Below are 26,799 nucleotides of genomic sequence, written 5' to 3' on the forward strand. Positions count from 1 at the left end.
GTCATTATTGGAGTAGTCTGGGATCACCTTGGTTTTGCCAGAGATGAAGTAGCCTCAAACTCTATTTTCCATATGTTGTCTCCTGAGAAATTTTCATTGGTTTGTGGGTCCTGCAGTCAGACCAAATGTCTGCCCCCGGCCCACTGCTTGAGCTGCAGTCTGATTGTTGCATGTGGTTATCTTTCCCTCTCCCTGGAGTAGGAGTCACTTCAGAGGGAACTGACCCCTGTACAAACTAGAACATTACCAGGTTTTCAGTATCACTTTGGATGGGCCCCAACCAAGAGCATATTAAAGGGGGCAGATCTACTGAAGTGAGGAGGGGGAGGAGGGAAGGTCATGAAGGAAGAGCTGCATGCTCAGTGTTAGCAAGGTTTGTGCAGGTCTGTTGTGGGAGGAGAACTGGAACTGAAGCCTGGCTGGAGGGGCTGTGTCTGAAGGAACATAGGGCAGGGTACATTGATAGCAAGTTAGGTAATGTCAGTGCTGAACTGAGTCCTGCAGGTGGCAGTGTGTTTATGCTGGGAGGCAAGATACTAAAACGGTGTCTGCCAGCTCCTTTGTTCTGGAAATCTCCCAATGATCCTAACCCTCCAGCACACATTCAGAGATAAGGAAAGAAATCCCCCTATCATATGCCTCAGACATTTTCAAACTGCTGTTTTTAGGCTATATTTCTTTGGGGTCTTTGTTGTACTAGCTCTTTAAGGGTGGAGACTCAGTTTCCTCTCACCCTCCCAGCTTTCCCAAAGCCAAACCCACTGATTTTTAAAGTTCTAGATTTTAGGGGATTGTACAAAATTGGGAAATTCATCTTTCTCATGTGGGCTCCCCGGTGTGGGCAGTTCCTTTCCGCTCTTGGTGTCTGCAACATCTCTCCCTCCCATGGACAGTCCTGTGGTCCATTTAGCTCCTGACTGTGTCTCTGCCTTTCCGCCCTTCTTCCATGTTGCCTCTTCTCTATATTTAGCTGTGGAGAGTCTGTTTTGCCTGTTTTTGGGTCATTTTCTGGGTTATTTACACTGATATGAGTGTTGTCTAGTTGTATTCATGGGACAAGGTGAGTTTAGAGTGCTCCTACTCTTCCAACTTTCCCAGATGTCCTCTCTTTTAATCGGTGCATTTAAACTATTTACATTTAACATTATTCTGATATATTAGGACTGATATTGCCATTTTATTATTTGCTTCTGTTTGTAAAATATATTTCTTGTTCCCATTTCCCTTTTCTTACTTTAATATGTGTTATTTGAACATTTATTAAGATTCTACCTTGATTTACTTAGAGTGTTCTGAGTATATAGCTTCTTATAAATTTCCTAGCCATTGCTTTAGGTGTTTTGATATATATATGAACTTACTATAGTGTACTAATATTGACATTTAACCCTTTCTAGTGAAGTATAAAAACCTTACCTCTATTTAGGTCCCTTTACATTCACACACACTTTTTAAATATAATTGTTGTATTTCCTCCTTATATTTCAAACACCTCATGAGTATAACTTTTGCTTAACAATCAAATATAGTTTAAGAAATTCATAAAAGCTTGAATCATCTTGTGTATTTGCCCCTATTTTTACCTATTTTGATGTTCTTTCCTTTTTGAAGTTCAAAGCTTTTCTTCTAGAGAGCTTTCTTTAGCCATTTTTTATTTTTATTTTTTTAAAGATTTTATTTATTTATTTGAGAGAGAGAGAGAGCATAAGCAGGGGGAGGGGCAGAGGGAGAAGCAGACTCCCTGTAGAGCAGGGAGCCTGATGTGGGGCTCAATCCCAGGACCCTGGGATCATGACCTAAGCTGACTGAACCACCCAGGCACCCTTCTTTAACCATTTTTTGAGGAGTAGCTTTACTAGCATAAAATTCTTAGTTTTATTTCGTCTGATAGTGTTGTGATTTTCCCCTTCATTCTTGAAGGATATTTTCACAGGATACAGAATTCTGGTTTGAAGTTTTTTCCTTCAGTACTTTCTTCTGTCCCCAGAGTTACAGATTAGAAATATGTTGTAATTAAAATATTTCTCTCTGGGGGCGCCTGGGTGGCTCAGTGGGTTAAGCCGCTGCCTTCCGCTCGGGTCATGATCTCAGGATCCTGGGATCGAGCCCCGCATCGGGCTCTCTGCTCAGCAGGGAGCCTGCTTCCTCCTCTCTCTCTGTCTGCCTCTGCCTACTTGTGATCTCTCTCTGTCAGATAAATAAATAAAATCTTTAAAAAAAAAAAAAAGATTAAAAAAAATATTTCTCTCTGGATGTTTTAAAGATTTTTTTCTTGGTCTTTAGTTTTTAGAAATTTAATTATGATGTGCCTTGGCATGGATTTCTTTGAATTTATCCTGTTGCAGATCATTTAGTTTCTTGAATCTGTAGATTTATGTCATTTTCCCAATTTCAGAAGCTTCGGACATTATTTTTTCAAATTTATTTTCAGTTCCACTCCCTCTCCTTTCTGGATTTCTGATAGCAACATTAACTCTTTTGTTTTTGCCTTAAGGGTCCTTGAGATGTTGTCATTTTTTTTTTTTTAGTCTTTTTTTTTTTTTTCTGTTGCTTGCATTGGGTAAATTCTATTGATCTGTCTTCTGTTATGTCACCTCTACTATTTAACTTATACAACACATTTTTCATTTTGATTATTATATTTTTCAGTTCTCTAATTTGCATTTACTGTCTTTGTAATTTGTCTTTCTTTCATTAGATTTTCTATTTTTTTATTAGTTTCCAAAAAATTTTTGTTGCTTGTTGAAGCATTATAATGGCTTCTTAAAAACCCTTGTCAGGTAACTCTAGTATCTAATTTATCGTGATGTTTGTGTCTGTTCATTGTCTTTTTCTCATTTCTGCTGTGATAGGTATAATGAGTGCTTTTTTACTCTTAGATATTTTGTGTATTATATTAAACTGTGGATCTTTTTTATATTTTTTAACAGATATGGTGCAAGAGCTAGGAGAATTAGGGCTAGCAAACGCTAGCTTCCTGTCAGACTCCTCTAAAACTTCCTGGCTAAAATAGGGCACTGACTCACACTGTTTTGTTGTAGATGGGTGGGGTGAAAGCTAGGTCCCTCTTCACCTCATTGTCACCTTCCTGGCAAAAGTCCACTGACTCACAACACCTGTGGCCTCTGAGGGGGTTGTATGAGCAGTTCACAGCTTGGTTCCACTGCTTCCAAGGTGGGAAAATGTGCTAAGAAGGCTGACTGACCCCACTTTGTTACTGTCAGTAGGTGGGATGGATGGTTAGTTCTTCACTAGGCCCTGCTCACATGAGGGTAGAGGAAAAGCAGATTTCAACTACCCTTACTTGCACCACTCTCCTCTGCCTCATTGATGCCAGATAAGGCAGAAGGTCAGCTCTCCATGGGTTTTGATGGCAAGGGCAGGAGTGTTGATGTATAGCTAGTTCTGCCTTTTACTGGCTTGTGAAGTTTCATGGCCATGGTGTGGGAGGGAACCTCAGCTCAATACTTGATTCCATTAACACTATCCTTGAGGTAGGGAGATAAAAGACTTATCGACTTCTATATAAGTATAGAATCCTAACCCTCCCAACACTACTTTCTCTCTTGTGTATAAAGCTCAAAATATTGTGGCTTTGCTTTCTGAAGTGCCCTGTCTTTATTCTCCTTTCTCACATTAGTCTAAATCTTCTCTTTCTATCATCTCTTTTGTCCCTTTCCTGCTTCCACTATAAGCAATTTCTTTTCAGTGTGGCACCTTGTCCTAAGTATAAGGCCCCCTTATACCCAGGTGGTACTAGAGACAACAAACCTCCTTTTAGAGCTGCTATTCTCCAATTGTCCCATTTCATTGTTTTCCTTGCTTCTTCCTTGCACAGACCACTAGGAGGCAGGGGGTTTGTTTCCACAACACAACCCATATTTTGGGACTTGTGGAGATATTTTTATCATCTTTGTATTTTTGTAAATTTGTTCCTGATGTTTAATATTTAGCCTTGTTTTGACATTTAGTTGCTCTACCTTTTTTTATGTGACAATTCAGACCAATTAAACAACTTTGCTGTCACTGTTGTCATATTCTCAGAATCCTATCCCTCTTTCCATTTTTCATCTCCTAATGTCCATTCTTCTCAGAACAACCAGTGTGGTGTTCTCTGCATTGTTCCTTAATGGTTGAAGTGGCATCACAAGTGTTCATAGTCTATCCAAACAGAAGAGAGAATTCTCGTATTGAGTCAATGACTAATTTAAGCCTTCCACCCTACAAGTTCAGTGATTATAATTACGGTAAAGGAAAAACTTCAGCTAGACTTTTGGGACAACAAGTATGTAAGAATGAGATGGGTTTTTCAAATTTAAACATTCTTTTTAAAAAAAGATTTTATTTATTTATTTGTCAGAGAGAGAAAGAGAGAGGGCATGAGCAGGTAGAGTGGCAGGCAGAGAGAGAAGCAGGCTCCCTACTGAGCAAGGAGCCTAATGCAGGACTAGGTCCCAGGACCCTGGGATCATGACCTGAGTCAAAAGCAGATGTTTAACCAAATGAGTCATCCAGGCATCCTGAATATAAAATTTTTATAATGAAATTGCCATTTCATAGTGACACATAATAAAAATAAATATGTATGCAGTAAAACATAAACACAAAAGTCTGGCCACATGATTGAGAACAAAAGATTGATTCCTTCTTACTGATGTTTTTGTGAAATTTTTTTTCAATCAGAGGCTTGGTGATTCCATAGTTTACAAGAAATAGAAACTAAAATAAGTCATGAAAATCATCTTTTAAAATGAAATAGCAATATGCTCATCAAGGAATTAATATAACCTCTGTAATTGAGAACCAAAGGATAATTCAAAATCCTTGATTAAAGGAAGCCTACACTTCTTTTAGAAATGCCCAATTTTGGGGTGCCTGGGTGGTTCACTCATTAAGTGACTGCCTTCAGCTCAAGTCATGATTCCAGTTCCTAGGATCGAGCCCTGCATTGGGCTCCCTGCTCAGCAAGAAGCTTGCTTCTCCCTCTTCCACACACACCCCCATTCCCTCTCTCGCTGTCTCTCTCTCAGTCAATAAATAAAATCTTTAAAAAAAAAAAGAAATGCCCAATTTTCTATTAGTGCTCAAGCTTAAAAGGAATTTATCGTATGAAATTTGCATAAGTAAATAATGAAAAATATACTGGAAAAGGCTACCAATATGATTTTATTATGAATAATAATAGTTGAATATGCCAAAAGTCCAAATAACTAAAGCTGCTTACTTCCAATAACTCTACAGTTTTTATTTTTATTTTTTATTTGTTTTTTCAATTTTAAAATTTAATTTAATTTAATTTTTTTTTTTTTGAGAGAGTGGCAAAGGGCAGAGGGAGAGGGAGAGAGAGAATCTTAAGCAGGCTCCACACCCAGTTCTGAGCCTCATGCAAGGCTCGATCTCATGATTCTGAGATCATGATCTGAGCTGAAATCAATAGTCAAACACTTAACTGAATGAGTCACCCAGGTGCCCTAATTAGTTTTTATTTTTAAAAACTTAAATCTCGGGGCACCTGAGTGGCTCAGTCATTAAGTTTCTGCCTTATGCTCAGGTCATGATCCCAGGGTCCTGGGATGGAGCACCACATCAAGCTCCCTGCTCAGCAAGAAACCTATTTCCCCCACTCCTACTCCCCCTGCTTGTGTTCCCTCTCTCACTGTCAAATAAATAAATAAATAAAATCTTTAAAAATAAACTTTAAATCTAATCACCTTTCTCATAACCTATAAAATCCTTTCACACAAATATGTAGAATCTTAAAACACAAATTGACTTATTTACCTGAATTTAGGTCCTTTTTTTAACCTATTTTTCACTTACTTTTGACATAAATGTCAAATAGTTGGCTAATGAAATCTTGAACACTTTTAATGTGATTTTTCTTATTATTTTTAGATCTCTAATAACATATTATCAGAATAAGTTAATGTTTATGTTAGAAAAGAAAAAGTCTCAAATCCACAATGTAAGTTTCCACCATATGAAAACAGTAAAAGAAGGGCAAAATAAACAGAAAGCTAGAAGCTAGAAGAAGAAAGAGAATGATAACAATAAGAGCAGGAGTCAATAAAATTAAAACCACAAACCAAAAGAGAAATTCAAACTAAAAGTTTTGGTTTTTTGGAATGATAAATAAAATTGATAAACTTCTAGCAAGATTGACAATTATAAAGGGAAGATGCAGTTTACCAACATCAGGAATAAAAGAGGATTTCTAACTACAGAGCCTGCAGGCATTAAGGGGTACAAATTTTCAGTTATCCAAGATGAGTGAGTTCTGGAGATCTAATGTACAGCAATGTGACTATAGCTAACAATACTGTACTGTGTACTTAAAATCTGATATGAGAGTAAATTTTAAGTGTTCTCACTGGAAGAAAGAAAGAGAGAAATAAAGAAGAAAAAAAAAGAGAAAAGAGAGGAAAGGAAAGGAAAGGAAAAAGAGAAGGGAAGGGAAGGGAAAGAAAGGAAAGGAAAGGAAAGGAAAGGAAAGGAAAGGAAAGGAAAGGAAAGGAGAGGAAAGGAAAAACAATAACTATGTGAGGTGACGGATATCTTAATTAACTTGATTGTGATGATTATTTTACAATGTATATGTATACTCAGAGCTGGGAGGGAAAAGATGAAATAACACCAATTCAACAAACTCTTCCAGAAAAAAAAAATGGAGGGAACGCTTCCCAGCTTATTTTATTTTTGTTTAATAATTATATTTCAATAATTATAATTTTATAATTACATAAAACTATATATAATTTTAATTTTAATAATGAAAATTATTTTTATTTTAAAAAATATTTTATTTATTTTTTTGAGAGAGAGAGAGGAAAAATAGAAGGAGAGAGAGAGGGAGGAGAAGACTTCCCACTGAGCAGGGAGCCCAACATGGGACTCAATCCTAGGACGCATAGGATCATGACCTGAGCTGAAGGCAGGTAGATGCTCAACCTACAGAGTCACCCAGGTGCCCCAGCTGTTTTTAAAAGGCCAATATCAAGGTCAAACAAAGACAGTACCAAAAGAGAAAACAGCAGTCCAATTTTCCTTACGAACAAAACACACAAGTTTTCATAAAATATAAGTAAATCATATCCATAAATACATAGAAAGATTACTACAACCAGATATGGTTTATACCACAAATGCAAGGCTGGCTCAATATATGAAAATAAATCAAAGTAATCTACAATTTTGACAGGCTAAAGAAGAAAAAGCAGTTCAATGGATGCGGAAAAAGCACTTGACCAAATCCAACATCCATTCATAATAACAATTCCAAGCAAACTAGACATAAAAGGAAACTTCCTCAATCTGATAAAAAATCACAAAAGTACTAAAGCTAATGGAACACTTAATAACTGGAGTCCTAATGTTTTCCCCCTAAAATTAAGACCCAGGCAAGAGTGTCCACTCTCCCTAAAACAATTTACACAGCACAGAGTCCTGGCCATTTAAATAATGCAAGAAAACAAAACAAAACAAAAGGCATATAGGTTGGAAAGGAAGAAAGAAATCTATCCTTATTTGCAGAGTATATGATTGTCTACACAGAAAATCCCAAGGAATCTACCCAAACATTCCTAAAAGTATTAAATGAGTTTAGCAAGATCACAGAATACAAGGTCAACACACAAATATCAATCATACTTCTATAAATTAGTAAAAAAAAAATTGAAAATTTTAAATGTAGTACTGTTTACAATTGTTCCAAAAATTAGAACAAATCTCACAAAATATATGCAAGATCTGTATGGCAAAAAACTCAAAATGCTGATTAAAATATCAATGACCTAAATAAATGGAGAGGCATGCCATGTTCATAGACTGGAAGACTCAATACAACTTAAGTTTTGAAGTAAGGTATGCCTTAACTTCATGATAACTATCCTCCATTTGAAAAGCAGATTCTGATTTACTGCTGGGTCCCCAAAGAGACTAAACTCCCTAACAAGGGATAGCAAGTGACTATGTGACCCAAAATATCTATCATGAACATGATAATGTATTTCACTGAATCAAAATATTGGATGTGTACCAGGCTCTTCCTTTGTTAAATGGAATGGTAGATGTAAGAGGTACAAGCAAACTGTATAAGCAAATGGTTCATATTCACATGGGTTATATTCCTACTGCCTCAACACATGACCCTCCATGCACCTTAGAGCCTCATGGGAAGTCCACTATATACATGTGACATTTCCAGAGGAGGAAAAAGCACCATCCTTGGTTTATAAATATGTCTGCAAGGTGTGGTAACATCATCTGGAAGTGAATGGTTGCTGCATTACAGCCCCATTCACTGGTGACCCTGAAAAACTCTGTTACAGGAAAATTCTCCCCACAGGCAGAGTTTTGAGAGGTATATTTTGTTGTCCAGTTTGTATGGAAGGAAACGTGCTGTTTTTAGTTTTGTTTTACATATGGAATGTTTCATGAATTTTTGTGTCATCCTTGCACAGGAGCAATGCTAATCTTCTTGTGTATTATTTCATTTTTAGTACATGTGCTGCCAAAGTGAGCACAGAAGGAGATACGTTGAATCATACTGATTCAGTGATGCCTGAGTAGCTCAGTCATTTGGACATCTGCCTTCAGCTCAGGTCATGATCCCAGGGTCCTGAAATCAAGTCCTGCGTTGGGCTCCGTGCTCAGTGGGAAACCTGCTTCTCCCTCTGTCTACCACTCCCACTGCTTGTGCTCTTTCTCTGACAAATAAATAAATAAACTATTTTTTTTTTAAGATTTTTAAAAATTTATTTGAGACAGAGAGAGAAAAGGAGAGGGAGAAGCAGGAGCCAGATGTGGGGCTCGATACCAGGACCTTGGGATCACGACCTGAGCCAAAGGCAGACGCTCAATCGACTGAGCCACCCAGGTGCCCCTCAATAAAATCTTTTTTAAAAAAAAGTCATACTAGGAGCACCGGGGTGGCTCAGTGGTTTAAGCCTCTGCCTTCGGCTGGGGTCATGATCTCAGGGTTCTGGGATATAGACCCGCATCGGGCTCTCTGCTCAGCGGGGAACCTGCTTCCCTCTCTCTGCCTGCCTGCCTCTCTGCCTACTTGTGATCTCTCTCTGTCAAATAAATAAATTCTTTAAAAAAAAAAAAAGTCATACTAAATCACAACCAATGGCTCAGTGAGTTGATTGGTATCTCGGAGTTAGGAAAAAATAATACAGGAAAATTAATAAGGAGCTCTGTTGGATACTATGTGGTTGCACTTCCAAGAATGGCAGAGAGTATAGGGGTATAAATGCACATTAGGGAATAAGAGATGAGAAAGTGGAAAGCAAATGAAGTTTGGGTATTTATACATTTGGCCTCTTATGCTGAGCCCTGAATTGGCCATTATACTGTTCCTCTTCATAAGGCCACAGGTCCCCTTGGTGTAGTATTTTCTTCCAGGTTATAGTTATACTTCCTGTCCCCATGGTAGTTCTTTTGGTGATAATGGCTCCCTACCATCACTAGTCAGATGACTGGACACACCAACCCTGCCCATGTTTTTTATTAGGTATACTTAAGTATCCCATTGTTTCTTAATTGACCACAGCAACCCTGATCATAAACTGCACGGGAGTGGAAATTTTTACTGCTAATTAACCTAGCATCTAGAATGAGGTCTGTCACCCCACACGTTTTCAATAAATGTTTGTTGAATGAATATGTGTTTCATCCACTTTCCCTCCTTTAAGACATTTCTAATTTCCTAAGCATCATTAATAATCAGTCTTCAAAAATGCATGGTATCTGGTGTTAAAATAGATGTGAAGAAACAGTGAAAGCTGGTTTAGCTTTTCTGAAGACTACTTGTTTGCATTTTTCAAATGTTTAACATGTACACATTTTAACTGGGCAATCTACCATTTAGGCATTTGTGCCAAAGAAATAATCACATATATATGCAAAAGATGTATGGACAATGATGTTTGCTATGTATTATTTATAATAGTGAAAATTGGAGACAAGCTGAACATCAGTCCCAAAGAGATTGATTAGATAGTTGATTAAATAAACATATATGCCCCTACAATGCAGAAAAGAACGATTTAATTCTACAAAACCTGACCAGATAACTGGATCAGGAGATAACTTTAAGTATAAAAACAAGTTGTAAATAAGCAGTAACCACATTTTTTGAAAAATGCATTGTTAGTTTTAGCATAAAGTCTAAAGTTAAGCATCAGTTAATACTGGTTTTATTTGGAAGATAAGATAGAGAGGAGGGAGCTAGCTTTTAGTATCCAATCATCACTGCTGTATTTTGGTCAAATTGAGCATGTATTTACATTTTTAAAAGAAACATTTAAATATATTTACATTTAAAAGATAAATAGATGTAACTCAAGTGTTTAAAAAATAATAGTCCTGTTCAGCACAGAGCATAAGGGCAATAAAATATCAAGTTACAAAGCATACTACAAAACAAATAAATGTACTTGGGTTGACCATTTCTTATACTGTCACATTTAGCTTTTGCATTTACAGGTTCAAGGATTTTTATCCAGAAAGCTGCATTTACTTATTTGTTATACGCAACTAATAAGTTATTGAATGCAACATCTAAAAAAAATGATGTACTTACTATATGTTGGCTAATTGAATTTAAATTTGAAGAATGTTTCTATCTTCATGAAAAAGATGTTAATTGAAAAAATATTTATTTATTTTAAAGATTTTGTTTATTTAAGAGAGAGAGCGAGCTGAGGGGAGCGCAGATGGAAAGAGACAAGCAGACTCCCTGCTGAGTTGCCCCCACCTCAATCCCAGAACCCTGAGAATCATGACCTGAGCCAAAGGCACAGGCTTAAACAACTGAGTCACCTAGGAGCCCCCAGAAAGCTGTGTTTAATTGAAAAATAAGGGTATTTGATTATTAATAAACCAATTACATCGTTTATGGAAAATAACTTTTTTTTTTAACCTTCCCAGAAAGAGCCACAGGACACAAATCATGGTCCATTTTTGTAAAGATAAAAAACTCAGTCTGATTAAAGGGGCGTATCCATGACCCTTGGGAACTATACAACATAGAATATTCCTTTTCCAACTGGAGTAAACCCAGACTCCTTCACATTGGCCTAGGACACGGGGGTGGGGGAAGAACGTCCCCAGACCCTACATTTTGAGGCAGGAGGACGCACCCAGACCCACGCCACCAAAGGCGCTGGGGAAGAGCTAGGTGGAAGGACTCCCCTGGACTCTGGAGAGCAAGGTGGAGGGATGTGCCAACACTCAGAACTGAGGTGGACACAGCAAAGTCAGGGAGCGAGGCTGCAAAGATGCGTCAAGAAGAGGCTGCATTGGTGCTGGGGAGAAGCTGAGAGAGCTTGTCACCACCTGCAGAGCTCTGCCCACTGTCCCATCTGCTGGCCCAGCAGCTTCAAGTCCACACTCTCATCACTGCACAAGGAGGAGGCTAAGAAAGGCGCTGGCCGGGCGGGGTCATAAGTGGTATTGGGTGGAGTGTGGACGAGTGTTTCCTAGGGAAAGTATAGCTTTACACTTGTGTTCATACAGATTTCAGTAACTTGTTGAAGACTCTATTCCTTTTTACCCCCTATGAGTAGGATCCAATTTTTAAAATCATTGTCATAAAAGAAACTATTGGTATTGTGAAATAATGGTAACCAGATACATGCTCAGTATATGTAATTCAGTAAAAAGATGTTCCTGTAATATTATGCTTATATCTCCCTAATTTGGTTAAAAAAAATCAACAAGATACTTATAAGATTTAAGCAGGATCATCTCTGGGAAATGTGTTTTACTTGATAACCATTTTCTTATGTTGCACATGTGTACTTTTATATTTTACATATTTTTGAAATTTACTTTTTTTTCTTCCATTCCTGGGATAAACTCTGTTGGTCACAGGTACTTTCCTTTACAGTGTCGTTGTGCTCTATATTCAAGTGTGTTATTAACATTTCACATCCTTATTCCCAAGAGATACTTGTATCTTGACTTCTCTGGGCAACTTGAAACAAACAACAACAACAAAACCTAAAAAAAAAAAAAAAAAAAAAAAGGCCCATTGATGGAGATAGAATCCCCCTTTTTTTGTAGTCCAAAAATTTGAAAAACATAGAAAATAGAAAATGGTAAAATAAACATCCATATATAGCCAGCCATGCCCTTGATTTAAGAAAACTTACTTAACCTTTTGTGATACTTGCTTGGTTTTTGCTGAAATTTCCTAAAGTAAATTAACAATGATAATTTCAGTGCTAAATGTGGCACTATCCATATCTTTATAAAATCAATAAATTTTCCAATATAATTCCACTTAACAACTGTAAAAATGTGCATTAATATTCCTAACTGCCAGTCCACATTCAAATTTCCCAAATCGTTCCCAATGTCCTTGGCAATAGTTGTTTTTCCCATTGGGGTTTGATGGAGGACCACACCTTGTATTTCTCAGTTAAGTTCAAATTTAACCACTAACACATAGTCCCTAACAATAGGGACTGAGAGAACTTGGGCAGGAGAGACTATGGAGGACATCTTCCAACCATCTAATAAGGAAGAAACTGCAAAGTAACATCAAGGTGTGGAGGCATATGGAAAATGTGATCTTGAATCTGGCTGGCTCATCCTGCAAGATGGTTCTGCCTATGAACTTCTGAGAGGAGTGAGCTTGTGACCCAGAGTGCAGGAGCGGGAAGTCTTAGGGACCCCCCCAGTTTCCCAGGTGCAGGTAGGGCAAAGGCCATGTCAGGAGAAGGTGCTCAATGCAGGCCAGAAAGTGCAAGGAGCTTGTGTCTGGATCCACCTGCAGCACAACCTGAGAAAAGCCCCTGTTGGTGGCAGGAAGGGAAAGTGAATTTTTTAAAATTATTTTTATTAACATATAATGTATTATTTTCCCCAGGGTACAGGTCTTTGAATCATCAGGCTTGCACATTTCACAGCACTCACCACAGCACATACCCTCCCCAATGTCCATCACCCAGCCACCCTATCCCTACCCTCCCACCCTCCAGCAATCCTCAGTTTGTTTTGTGAGATTAAGAGTCTCTTATGGTTTGTCTCCCTCCAGATCCTATCTTGTTTCATTTTTTCCTTTCCTATCCCCCAAGCCCCCCACCATGCCTCTCAAATGCCTCATATCAGAGAGATCATATGATAATTGTCTCTCTCTGATCGACTTATTTCGCTCAGCATAATATCCTCTAGTTCCATCCACGTCATTGCAAATGGCATGATTTCATTTCTTTTGATGGCTGCATAGTATTCCATTGTACATATACCACATCTTCTTTATCCATTCATCTGTTGATGGACATCTAGGTTCTTTCCATAGTTTAGCTGTTGGGACATTGCTGTTATAAACATTGGCGTGCACATGCCCCTTCAGATCACTACATTTGTATCTTTAGGGTAAATGCCCACTAGTGTGATTGCTGAGTTGTAGGGTAGGGAAAGTGCATTTATATTATAGACTGTGAGCATGCCAGAAAGCAGTAGTGGTGGGTCTGTGGTGGAACCCAATTTCTGGATCCAGAAAGACCCAGTAAATTCCAACTATTACCTGAAAGCAGGGGCTAGAAAAGTAAACTGGGTTAAGAGGTTTCTCAGCTGACAATAAGGATATTAATAGTGATTGTTCCATGGCGTTGTTTTGAAAGTGGTTAGATAAATCTAAGTTGTAAATTAAATAGACTAGTTCAGGGTATTAAGCCCTGAGTAAGTGACAACTATTGTTATATTTAGAAGACACATTGTTCCTTTTATTGGGTTACTTATGTAAATCTCACAACCACTCTAACCATTCTACAATGTTGGAATAACCATTTGCATTAAAAATAACAGCCAAAGCTCAGGTTGGTGGAGTGATGTGTCCAGGTAACAAGCTAGCAGTGAGTGAGTTTGGACTCAAGGGCAGGTGTGCTTTACTTCCAACCTCTGGCTTTGTGTAACTATCACTCTTGCTTAAAACCAGCACTGTAACCTTCAGAACACCTAAAAGAGTGACCTGTCCCCAAATCACCAAGGATATAATGGGAAGTGAATGTAGATAGAATCTACCATGTGTCAAGTGTATTCTGGGATTTCTGGGTTCTCCTTAGATCCCTCGAGTCAAACAGAACCTCCTAGCCCCCTGATGCACTGGTAGGTTATATTTTTAGTCTGGGATTATAGTAACTTCCAAGAGGGTCAGCTTTGTGGCTTTAAAATTGGTTCCGTGGGGCCCAGGCCCCAGTTTCTGGGAAATTTCATTTTAAAGCAAAGCACCTTTTATGAAGCAGAAAGCAAGGGAATTCTAGATAGGAATGTCTTCCCTGGAAAAGAGCACCCCTTTACCTTAGGCCTCTCTCCAGAGTTTCAGAGCAAAGACAGAAGAGCCCACAAAGGTCTGCACAGCCAGAAGCAGTTCCTGATCCCCCATCAAGAATGAGCCAGACTCGGTGATACCACAATATTCAGAAGCCACAATACAGTGTGACAATGGGGACTCTGGGCTAGCCTTGAGAAGAACAAGGTAAGCTGGGGTGACCTGGGAGTAGTTTTCTCAGGAAAGGCGACTTCATTGGACAGTCATGAGGGTAAGGTCTGGGAATACCCTTAACCAGGAAGAGGAAAGAAATTCTATATCCACTTTCCCTAAATGGCCCCATGCTTTACAGATGCATGTGATCTATAAAGTGATCACTGCAGATGATACTAGTTATGTTTCCTTACCTCATGGAATTTCACAGTGATGGTTCATAAAGAGTTTCCATGCTCATCTACTTCTGACAGACTTAAAACTTTAGAGAAATTGGACCTGAAATTGTCGGTGAAATGTCCAGAGCCACCTATTTGATAGATCTTCAAATCAATGATGGTGCCATTCATTTGGTTTCAGGTCCATTTCTCAGTTGACTTATTCTTATTGAAGAGTAGGGATCTTTTGTATGGCTATTCCACAGTTGATTTATCTGTTCACCAATTGATAACATATTTGGATTATTTCCAGCCATAAATATTTATATGCAGGCTTCTATGTGTTGACATATGTCTTCATCCTCTTGAGTTAATGCAAAGGAACGAATGGGATTGCTCAATCTCATAATAAGTGTATATTTAACTTAATAAGAAACTGTCAAACTTTTGCAAAGTGGCTGTCCCCGTTTTCATTTCTATTATTAGCGTGTGTGAACATTCTAATTGCTCTGTATCTTCACCAGCATTTAGTGATAAGAGGTTTTTTAATTTGAGCCATTATATTTGTTTACAATGGTATCTCATTTTAGTTTTAATTTGATTTTCCTAATGTCTAATAATGATTATGTTTTTGTATGTTTTGTATGTTATCTGTTTCCTTTTTAAAAATTTTCTTTATTTGAGAGAGAGAGAAAGAGTGAGAGGAAGAGAAGAGGGAGAGGGACAAGCAGACTCTGTGGTGAGCAGAGTCTAACATGGGGCTTGATCTCACAACCCCAAGATCATGAACTAAACCAAAATCAAGAATCAGGCTGATCAGGGAGCAGGAGGCTGGCTGAGGACAAAGCAAAAGCTGGCACCTTGCACCCCCTCTCCACCCACTCCCCTCAGTAATATGTGTGACATTACTCAGGCACCCCGGCTGCCCTAAAGGAAAAGCAAACTTGCAGAGATCACAGTCCTGCAAGACAGGAGTCTCCCTTGGTTTACCAATGTCCTAGAGATTTACAACAAAGAAGCTATCTAACAATAGCACAATTTCCAGAGGCAAATAACTCAGTTCCTCAAGCCCTAAATAAAGTTAAATTTCTTCTAAACCCAAATCTCACTAACAAGGACACTTGATAGGAGAAATGTGAAACTTTATCTCTAGATCTCCAAGATAGTGTCGAGAATCATTCCCAAGCATATGGCCCACTGATATACATCTAAAGGGTCTCACAAGAAGATTTTTACTACTAGTAATAAATAACCTTTCTCCCAACAATAGCTAGCCCTTTAAGGTCCTGGAGACTTTGCTTCCAAAATTCCTTAGAGATTAACATCACCCCCTTTGTCCTCACCTACCCAACTCCTGCATATATAATCAGACACTCCTCAGGATAACGGGGCAACATCTCCGTCTGCCCGCGGGTCCTTTCCCCATGCTCTAATAAACCACCTTTTTGCACCAAAGACGTCTTAAGAATTCTTTCTTAGCCATCAGCTCTGAACCTCACCCCACCGAACCTCACCTAGGTTCAAGAATTTCATCAAGGCCATCAATCAAATGAGTCACCCAGTTGCCTTCATCTGTTCCTTTTTGATGAAGTATCTATTTGATCTTTATCCCATTTTAAAATTTTGTTTTTCACCTGGAAAAAAAAAGTTATTTTTACTGATTTGAAGAGCTATATATATTTTATAAAAATTTTTCCTAAGATAAATGATTTGTAGATATTTTCCCTCAACTTAGTTTTTTTTCATATTCTTAACAGTGTTTTTCAAAGAGCTGAGGTTTCTACCTTAAGAAGCTAGAAAAATCTCAAATACACCTAAAGGAACCAAAAAACCCAAAACAAAATTTTAAAAACCACAACAAACACACACACACAAACACACACACACACCAAAAAATGAAGACTGAAGCCAGCAGTAGGAAGGGAGTAATAAAGATTACAGCAGAAATAAATGATATAGAAACAAACAAACAACAAGCAGTAGAACAGATCAATGAAACCAGGAGCTAGTTCTTGGAAAAAATTAATAAAATTTATAAACCCCTAGTCAGAATTACCGAAAAGAAAAGAAAGGGGAGGAGTTAAGATGGCAGAGGAGTAGAGGGATCCAAGCTTGCCTCATGCCTCAAACACAGCTAGATAAATAACAAGTCATTTTGAACAGCCAAGAAATTGATTTGAGGACTGAGAGCAAAACTGCACAATTAGAAGTTGAAAAACAGTCACATCACAGAAAGGAGCTGTGGAGGGTTGATTTGGTGGAGAGAAGAACTGCGGGTGCTGCAAAGGGAAAGGAACCCTGATCACAGAGAGGGGAGCAGGAGAAAAAGAGAGAGAGAATCACTGTGCAGGCGATTGTACAAGAAAAACTCTTCCCCAAAAACATTGACTGGGAAAAGGAGAAGGGTTAAACTGCAAATTTGGGGGGTTTTTTAAACTGGAAGTTTTTTATAAGCAGTGGAGTGCAAAATCTGAAGTTCAGAGGTCCCTGCCATCACCAGGGTCGAGTCTGGCAGGCTTGGTGGTGCTCTGGTGGGAAAGGAGGGTGGAGACACAGGAGAGGGCAGTATGGTCTGAGGATCCCCTTGGTCACATGGGGAGAAACAGGGAACAAAAGACCCCACAGGAGCCATTGGGCTTCCCTTACCCTAGCATAGGAACAAAGACACCCCCTGGGGGCATCAAGACTTGGTGCTGGCTTTTTGCTGCCCTTTACCATAAACTCATAAACTCCAAACCACTGCTTGATTGCCCAATTGATTTCTTTCTTTCTTTTCTTCTTTTCTCTTCCTTTCTTTTCTCTTTTCTCTATTTTAAAGAAAGGCAGACTGCCACATGCAGCCCCTCATTTGAATGTGTCTGGAGTCTCGGAAGCTTGACTACCATACATTTTCCTACAAATGGGCCTTGAGAGCTTGTTTTTGGAGGTTCTAGCAGCACAACTACTCCTATACACTTAAACAAAGAACCAGAGGAGGAAGTCGTCATCATCAACGGAGTATGCAGCTTAAGGAGACATGGACATGGAGTGGTGAGGGAGGAAGAGGACATCCACTAGCCAGCCAGATCAGCCAAATCAACCCTTGCAATCAATGCAGTGACAGATTTTGCAGCCAGATCATCCTCATATCTGTCTAATCAATTTCTGAGACACACTGGCAAATGGCAAAAGCATGGCAATACCCTCCTCCAGATGATCAGTGTGGGTCCCATCTCCTGGATCTCTAAAATTTGGAGTTTTGAAACCTAGTCACCTACCTGAGATAAAACACAGGACTACTCTGCTGCCTGGCAGGTGGACAGCTCAGACAGGGAGAAGTCAGGGATCTAGTGGAAAGTGGAGATGCAAGAAAGGTGAGTGTTTGCTATTCTATGAGGGCATCCTAAAGACTGGCGAGAGCAAATTCCCACCCTCAGGGACAAAAGAGCAGGCAATGTAATTTCCCTCCTTCCCATCAGCACTGGCCAACTTTACTGAGCAAAACAGGGCCCCTCGTGGAGGCCGGAGACACTTACACCAACCTTCACCCCCTGCACCCTTCAGGTGCATCTCCACTAGGGCAAGTCTACCTGAGAATCAGCTCAGCAGTCCCCAGCCCCAGAACACCAGTGCAAACCATTCACTGAACACAGCGTGCTGCAAATCTTCAGCCCCAGGAGATATAGGATCTAATTTCCTTTTTATTACTATTTCTCTTTTTACTATTACTATTATTTTATTATTACTATTACTATTTACTATTACTATTATTATTTCCTTTTTTCTCCTTTTTTGTAATATAGACATTATTCTCAGGAGCAGGAATACAACAGACCTTCCTAACAATCACACACAAGAAACAGTGACTCAAACAAAGTGACAAAATGAAAGAATTCACTGCAAAAGAAAAAACAGGAAGAAGTCAGAGGCAGGGATTTAATCAATACAGATATAGTGAGATATCTGAACCAGAATTTTAAACAGAAATCATAGGGATACTAGCTGGGCTTGAGAAAAACATAGAAGACACTAGAGAATCCCTTACTGAAGAGCTAAGAGAAAATCTAGTCAGGATGAAGTTAAAATTTCTTATAACCAAGATGCAAAACTAAATGCAGGAGGAAGGATGAAGCAGAAGAACAAATCAGTGATATAGAAGATAAAATTATGGAAAATAATGAAGCTGAAAAAAAGAGGGAAAGAAAGGTACTGGATCATGAATATAGATCTAGGAAATTCAGTGACTCCTTAAACATAATAACATTTGTATCATGTCTTGGAAGTGGAAGAAAGGGAAAAGGGAGCAAAAAGTTTATTTGAGCAAATTATAGCTAAAAACTTCCCTAAACTGTGGAAGGAAACAGATATCAAAATCCAAGAACCACAGACAACTCCCATTAAATTAAAAAAAAATCCAGACATCACCAGGATATGTCATAGTCAAATTCATAGAGCCAAGGAAAGAATCCTAAAATCAGCAAGGGAAAAAGAGTCCTTAACCAACAAGGGACGACAGATCAGGTTCACAGCAGATCTGTCCAGAAAACTTGGCAGGCCAGAAAAAAAAAGGGCATGGTATATGCAACATGCTGAATAGAAAAAATATGCAGCCAAGAATATTTTATCCAGCAAGGCTGTCATTCCGAATAGAAGGAGAAATAATTTGCCAGACAAACAAAAACCAAAGGAGTCTGTGATCACTAAACCAGTTCTGCAAGCAATATTAAAGGGGCTCTGTATGGGGGGGAAATGAACAAAAATAACAAAAACTAGAAAGGAACAGAGAACATCACAAAAAAACAGCAACTTTACAGGTAACACAATGGCACTAAATTCATATCTTTCTATAATCACTTTGAATGTAAATGGACTAAATGTTCCAATCAAGAGAAATAGGGTATCAGAATAGACAAAAAGCATGAGACCCATCTATATGCTGCCTACAAGAGACTCATTTTAGTCCTACAGATATTTCCTGATTGAAAGTGAGAAGATGAAGAACATCTATCATGTCACTAAACAATAATGGAAAGCTGGAGCAACCATACCTATATCAGACAAACTAAATTTTAAACCAAAGACTGTAACAAGAAATGAAGAAGGACATTATATCATAGATAAGTCATCTACCCATTAAGACGATCTAACAATTGCAAACACTTATGCCACCAACTTGGGAGCATCCAACATACAATTCAATTTTTAACAAATATAAGGAAACTCATTGATAATAATACAGTAACAGTAGTCGTGAGACTTTAACACCCCACTTACAGCAATGGACAGATCATCCAGGCATAAAACCAACAAGGAAAAATAGCTTTAAATGACACATTGGACCCAATGGACTTAAGAGATATATTCAGAACATTTCATCTTAAAGCAGCAGAATATACATTCTTCTCAAGTGCACATGGAACATTCTCCAGAATATCATATACTGGATCACAAATCAGCCATTAACAAGAACAAAAAGAGTGAGATCTTACCATGCATATTTTCAGACCACAATGTTATGAAACTTGAAGTCAACTACAAAAAAAAATTTGGAAAGACCACAAATACATGGAGGTTAAAGAACATCCTACTAATGAATGAATGGGTTAACTGGGAAATTGAAGAAGAATTTTTTTAAAAAATACATGGAAGCAAATGAAAATGAAAACATGACACTCCAAACTTTGAGATGCAGCAAAGGCAGTCCTAAGGGAGAAATATATTGCAATCAGGTCTACCTTAAAAAACAAAAACAAAACAAAACAAAACAAGAAAAATCTCAAATATACAACCTAAGCTTACACCTAAAGGAGCTAGAAAAGGAGCAGTAAATAAAGTCTAAATCCAGCAGAAGAAAGAAAATAATAAAGATTAGGCCAGAAATAAAATGACATAGGAACAACAACAACAACAAAACCAAAAACAAACAAGTAGAACAGATCAACAAAAATAAGAGCTGGTTCTTGGAAAGAATTAATGAAATTAATAAACCCCTAGCCACACTTACCAAAAAGAAAATAGAAAGGGCCCAAACAGATAAAATCATGAATGAAAGAAGAGAGAACACAACCAACACCACAGAAATATAAATAACTATAAGAGAATATTATGAAAAATTAAATGCCAACAAACTGGGCAATCTGGAAGAAATTGACAAATTCCTAGAAACATACAAACTACCAAAACTGAAACAGGAAGAGAAAGAGAAGCTGAACAGACCCAAAACTAGCAAAGAAATTGGATCAGTAATCAAAAATCTCCCAAGAGAAAAAGTCCAGGACCAGATGGCTTCACAGGGGATTTCTACCAGACATTTAAAGAAGAGTTAGTATCTATTCTTCTCAAACTATTCTAAAAAAATACAAATGGAAGGAAAACTTCTAAACTCATTCTAAAGGCCAGCATTAAGTTGATCCCAAAGCCAAAGACCTACTAAAAAGGAGAATTATAGACCAATATTCCTGATGAAATTGGGTGCAAAAATTCTCAACAGAAAAGTGAGTCCAATAGTACGTTAAAAAAATTATTCCCCATTATCAAGTGGTATTTATTCCTGGGCTGCAGGCATAGTTCAATATTCACAAATCCATTAACATAATACACCACATCAATAAAAGAAAAGATAAGAACCATATGATTCTCTCAATAGATCCACTTGAGAAAATACAGCATCCATTCTTGATTGAAAACCCTTAGCGGGGCACCTCGGTGGCTCAGTGGGTTAAAGCCTCTGCCTTCGGCTCAGGTCATGATCCCAGGATCCTGGGATCGAGCCCCGCATTGCATCGGGCTCTCTGCTCAGCAGGGAACCTGCTTCCCTTCCTCTCTCTCTGCCTGCCTTTCTACCTACTTGTGATCTCTGTCTTTCAAATAAATAAATAAAATCTTTAAAAAAAAATTCTATAAAAAAAAACACCTCAGCAAAGTAGGAATAGATGGAACATATCTCAACATCATAAAGACCATATACTATAGACCCACAGCTAATATCATCCTCAGTGAGGAAAATGAGAGCTTTTCCTCTGTAGTCAGGATCAAGACAGAGATGTCCACTCTCACTATTGTTATTTAACAGAGTACTGCAAGTCTTAGCCTCAGCAATCAGACAGGACAAAGAAATAAAAGACATCCAAATTGGCAAGGAAGAAGTCAAACTTTCACTATTTGCAGATGACATAATACTCTATGTAGAAAACCCAAAAGAATTCACCAAAAAATTGCTAGAACTCATATAACTCACAAAGTGGCAGGATATGAAATCAATGTATAGAAATCTGTTGCATTTCTATACACCAATAATGAAGCAGCTGAAAAAGAAATCAAGGAATCAATCCCATTTACAACTGCACCAAAACCAATAAGACACCTAAGAATTAGTTGAACCAAAGAGGTAAAAGGTCTGTACTCTGAAAACTGCAGAAAACTTATGAAATAAATTGAAGAGGACACGCATAAATGGGAAAAACTCCATGCTCATGGGTTGGAAGAAGAAAACAAACCAAAACATATATTGTTAAAATATCTATACTACTCAAAGCAATCTACACATTTAATACAACTCCTATCAAAATACCACCAGAATTTTTCACAGAGCTAGAACAAACAACCCTAAAATTTGTGTGGAATCACAAAAATCCTGAATAGCCAAAGTAGTCCTGAAAAAGAAAAGAAAACTGGAAGCATCATGATTCCAGATATCAAGCTATATTACAAAGCTGTAGTCATCAGGACAGTATGGTTCTGGCATAAAAATAGACACATAGATCAACAGAACAGAATGGAGAACGCAGAAATGGACCCAAGAACTATATGGTCAACTAATCTTGGACGAAACAGGAAAGAATATCTAATGGAAAAAAGACAGTCTCTTCAACAAATGGTGTTGGGAATACTGGGCAGCAACAGGCAAAAGAATGAAACTGGACCACTTTCTTACTCTGCACATAGACATAAATTCAAAATATATTAAAGAACTAAATGTGAGACATGAAACTTAAAATCCTAGAGAAGAACACAGGCAGTAACCTCTTTGACATTAGCTGTAGCAACATCTTTCCAGATATGTCTCCTGAGGCAAGGGAAACAAAAACAAAAATAAACTATTGAGTCTTCATCAAAATAAAAATATTCTGCACATCAAGGGAAACAATCAACAAAACTAAAAGACAACCTACAGAATAAGAAAAGATATTTGCAAATGACATATCTGATAAAGGGTTAGCATCCAAGATACATAAAGAACTTACACAACTCAATGCCCAAAAAAACAAATAATCCAATTAAGAAATGGGCAGAACAACAGACACATGAAAAAATGCTTCATGTCAATCGGCATCGGGGAAATACAAATAAAAACCACAATGAGATACCACCTCACATCAGTCAGAATGGCTAAAATTAACAAGTCAGGAAATGACAGATGTTGGTGAGGATGCAAGTTTCATTGGTGTGAATGCAAGCTGGTGCAGCCATTCTGGAAAACAGTATGGAGGCCCCTCAAAAAGTTGAAAATAGAGCTACCATGTGACCCAGTAATCACATTTCTGGGTATTTACCCTAAAGATACAAATATAGTTATCTGAAAGGGTATGTGTACCTGAATGTTTATAGCAACAATGTCCATAATAACCAAACTGGAAAGAACCTAGATGTCCATCCACAGATGAATGGATAAAGAAGATGTGGTGTGTATATTTATACACACACACACACACACACACACACACACACACACAATGGAATACTATGCAGCCATCAAAAAATGAAATCTTGCCAGTTGCAATGATGTGGGTGGAACTAGAGGATATTATGCTGAGCGAAATCAGTCAATCAGAGAAAGACTGTTATCATATGGCCTCTCTAATATGAGGAATTTGAGAGGCAGGGTGGGGGGGTTGGGGGATAGGAAAGGAAAAAATGAAACAAGATGGGATCAGGAGGGAGACAAACCATAAGAGACTCTTAATCTCACAAAACAAACTGAGGGTTGCTGAGGGGTGGGAGGGGTAGGGATAGGCTGGCTGGGTTATGCACATTGGGGAGGGTATGTGCTGTGGTGAGTGCTATGAAATGTGTAAGCCTGGGGCACCTGGGTGGCTCATTGGGTTAAGCCTCTGCCTTCGGCTCAGGTCATGATCTCAGGGTCCTGGGATCGAGCCCCGCATCAGGCTCTCTGCTCAGTGGGGAGTCTGCTTCCACCTGCCTTTTTGCCTACTTGTGATCTCTCTCTGTCAAATAAATAAAATCTTAAAAAAAAAAAAAAAGAAATGTGTAAGCCTGATGATTCACAGATGTGTACCCCTGAAGCAAATAATACATTATATATTGATTTAAAAAATTAATTAAAAATTAAAAAAAAGAAAAAAGAAATGGGCAGAAGACATGAATAGACATTTTTCCAAAGAAGACATCCAGGGGGCCAACAGATACATGAAAAGATGTTCAACACTATTCATCATCTGGAATACAGATCAAAACTAAAATGAGAGAGCACCTCACACCTGTCAGAATGACTAAAAATCAAGAACACAAGAAACATCAGGAGTTGGTGAAGATGTGGTGAAAGGGGAACGCTCCTGCATCATTATTGGAATCGCAAACTGGTGCAACCACTCAAAAACAGTATGGAGGTTCCTCAAAAAGCTAAAAATAGAACTACTCTAAGATCCAACAGTTGGATTACTAGGTATTTCCCCCAAAGAATACAAAAATATTATGTCAAAGAAACACATGCATCCTGATATTGTAGCAACCAAATTATGGAAACAGTCTAAATGTCCATCAACAGATGAATGGATAAAGCAGCTGTGGTACACACACACACACATGCGCGTGCACACACACACAAACACACACACTGGAATATTACTCTGCCATAAAAAAGGAATGAAATCTTTCTATTTGCAATGACATGGCTGGAGCTAGGGAGTATTATGTTAAGTGAAATAATTCAGTCAGTGAAAGATAAATATCATATTATTTCCCTCAGATGTGGAATTTAAAGAAACAAAAGACCATAGGGAAAAAAGAGAGAGAGGGAAAAGAAGAAACAAACTCTTAATTATAGAAAACAAACTGATGGTTACCACAGGGGAGGTGGGTGGGGTTATGGATGAAATATGTGATGGAGATTAAGGAGTGCAGTTGTTGTGATGAGCACCAGGTGTTGTAAGTAAGTGTTGAGCCACTAATTTGTACACCTAAAACTAATATTACACTATATTAACTAACTGGACTTCAAATAAAATCTTAAAGAAAAAAAGAACAGAGGTTTTAAATTTATCAATTTTGGTAGTCTTTAAAATATTTTTCTTTTATGAGTATGTTAGTCTACTCAGGCTGCCATAACAAAATACTACAGACAAGGTAGGTTAAACAACAGTAGTCCAAGGACAAGATATGATCAATATTGGTTTCTGGTGTGACCTTTATTTCTGGCTTACAGAGGGCCTCCTTCTCACTGTGTCCTCACATAGCCTTTCCTCTGTGTACAAACAGAAACAAAGAGAGTTCCCTGGTGCCTCTTCTTATTCTTATAAGGCCATGAGTTCTATCAGATCAGGACCCCACCTTTATTACCTCATTTAACCTTATTTACCTTCTTAAAGTCCCTACCTCCAAATACAGTCACATTGAGTGTTGGGGCTTCAGCATACATAGGCGACACAATTCAGTCCATAACAATGACTTATACTTTTTTTTGTCTTATCTAAGAAATATTTGGCTAATATGGTCACAAGCATTTCACTTTTTTTCTCTTATATATGTTTAAAAGTTATAGTACCATTTGTTGAGAAGTACATAGTTTCCCTATTGAATTGCCTTGGTACCTCTGTTAGGAATAATTTGAATATAAATATATGCTTCTGAATGCAAATCTGGCTCTGAGTACTCTCTCCTTAAATGTATCTCTTTATTGATTCTTTTATCTCTTTATTGATTCATCTTCACCAACTCCTGATGTATCTTGTGTTCTTGATTTTTAATCATTCTGACAGGTGTGAGGTGCTATCTCATTTTAGTTTTGAACTGTATTCCAGCAGAGGACTTGGAGTTAGGGTATGTGTATCCTACAGAGTGCTCATGATGAGTCATTGGTATATAGGAAATGATTATAGGAAGCCTGTTTATAATGACTTTGTCTTTAAAAAGATAAGTTTTATCAGTAGCATACTATTTGGTGGCATATGTATATATTTTAGAAATATATACAAATGAATTAGGGCATAAGAATAATATTTGTACTAATTGTATGATACCCCAGAGTATAAGACAGAGTTAGGACTTTAATAACATTTTATATTTTATTTATTTTATAATATTTTGTTTTAAACTCTCAACAGTAATCATTATATGAGTTTTGAAGCTATTTGTCATGTTACCAGTTTCTAACACTTCTACCACTTCTAACACTTCAGACTGATCAGGAATGTGCTGTTACAGGCAGCACTGTCATTCCAGGATGTTACCGCAGAGTTCACTCGGGAAGAAGGGAAGCACCTGGGCCCTGTACAGACATGTAATCCTAGAGAACTATAGCCACTTCATCACATGAGCAGACCTGGCCATGTCACTGCCTCAGGAATGCAATCCTGTTTGTTCATGATTGCTACATTTATCATGTGTCATATCCTGTTCTATTTCTACTAGCTCGATTTTCTCCTGGTTAAAGATCATATGTGCCTTCTTCTTAGCATACTTTGTAATTTTTTAATTGGATGCTAGTTGTTGTGGATTTTACATTGTTGGGTACTATATTTCTGGTGTTTTAAAACATTTTAGAGCTTTCTCTGGAATAAAATTAAGCTATTTGAAATTAGTTTGATCCTTTCAAGGTTTACTTTTAAGCTTTGTTGTTTTTTTTTATTCCGAGCACCTTCTAGTTTAGGGCTAATTTTACTCCTGTACCGATGTAGAATCTTTCAGGTTATTATACTAAATCCCCTGGTAAGATAACAAACTTCCCTTTTCTGTGTATATTTTGGTGACTTTACACTCTACTCCCTCCCAGCAGTTTTTTCTCCAACATTAAGTAGTTTTCTTACACGCATTCACAAGCCCATAGTCAGCCAAAGACTCACAGAGACTTTTCTGCTGATCTCATGGCTCTTGCTTAATACAGCTCTTTCCTCTCCAGTATTTTGTCTGGCAAATTCTAATTGTCTCAGCATT

At 37.9% G+C, this 26,799-nt stretch overlaps 1 non-coding gene across 1 annotated transcript; it reads right to left on the reverse strand.

The window, feature by feature from the left end:
- Positions 1 to 8,414: 8,414 nt before the first annotated feature.
- LOC116856882 lies at positions 8,415 to 8,522 on the reverse strand. The gene has a single exon (XR_004380643.1). It is a non-coding gene; the product is annotated as a U6 spliceosomal RNA (small nuclear RNA).
- Positions 8,523 to 26,799: the final 18,277 nt, after the last annotated feature.

The sequence above is a fragment of the Lontra canadensis genome, unplaced genomic scaffold (genome assembly GCF_010015895.1).
Source record: "Lontra canadensis isolate GAN:19392208 unplaced genomic scaffold, GSC_riverotter_1.0 scaffold113, whole genome shotgun sequence".
In the NCBI taxonomy this organism is placed as follows: domain Eukaryota; kingdom Metazoa; phylum Chordata; class Mammalia; order Carnivora; family Mustelidae; genus Lontra; species Lontra canadensis.